A 587-nucleotide genomic window follows, 5' to 3' on the forward strand; every position below is an offset into this window, starting at 1 on the left:
AGAATAAATATGAGACAACAAGAGATCCGCCGACGTCGCGCTCGAGGCCGCCAACTGCGAGATCGGCGGTTATTTCCAAAGGTGCATTGAATGTGGATGATTTTTGGAGGGATGCTTAGTCAACTCTTGGGAAAATTCTTCTACAACTTTAAAAGAAGACTTTGCCCGAATATTAGAGAAAGGAAGCTCAAGAGTTCAAGGAGTTGGAAGGTTAGAACAGTAAATATTAGAGAAAGGAGGCTCAAGAGTTCAAGGAGTTGGAAGGTTAGAACAGTGTCCAGGAGCCCCAGCAGTGTTTAGAGAGTCTAATTGTGAGGAATTCTTCGAGATGTTGTAAGAGTGGAGGGGAAGTGGGAGATTTCTTCCTCCTTGCCGCTTCGAAGATGAATTCTGTGTGATGTAAAGAAAGGAAGAGATTCAGAGGAACTTCGAGGAGTTTGTTTGGAGAGAAATTAGAGATAAGTGTTATTTATTTATTTTAGTTTGCATGACTTTACTTTTATATATGAATTCTGAGTTTTGTTGTGTCTTCCCCATGAGTTCTGAGTAGTTTTCTCTGTCTTTCTCCTTGTCTTGAGATTTGTGAA

This window comes from Phalaenopsis equestris, unplaced genomic scaffold, assembly GCF_001263595.1.
Source record: "Phalaenopsis equestris unplaced genomic scaffold, ASM126359v1 Scaffold000002, whole genome shotgun sequence".
In the NCBI taxonomy this organism is placed as follows: domain Eukaryota; kingdom Viridiplantae; phylum Streptophyta; class Magnoliopsida; order Asparagales; family Orchidaceae; genus Phalaenopsis; species Phalaenopsis equestris.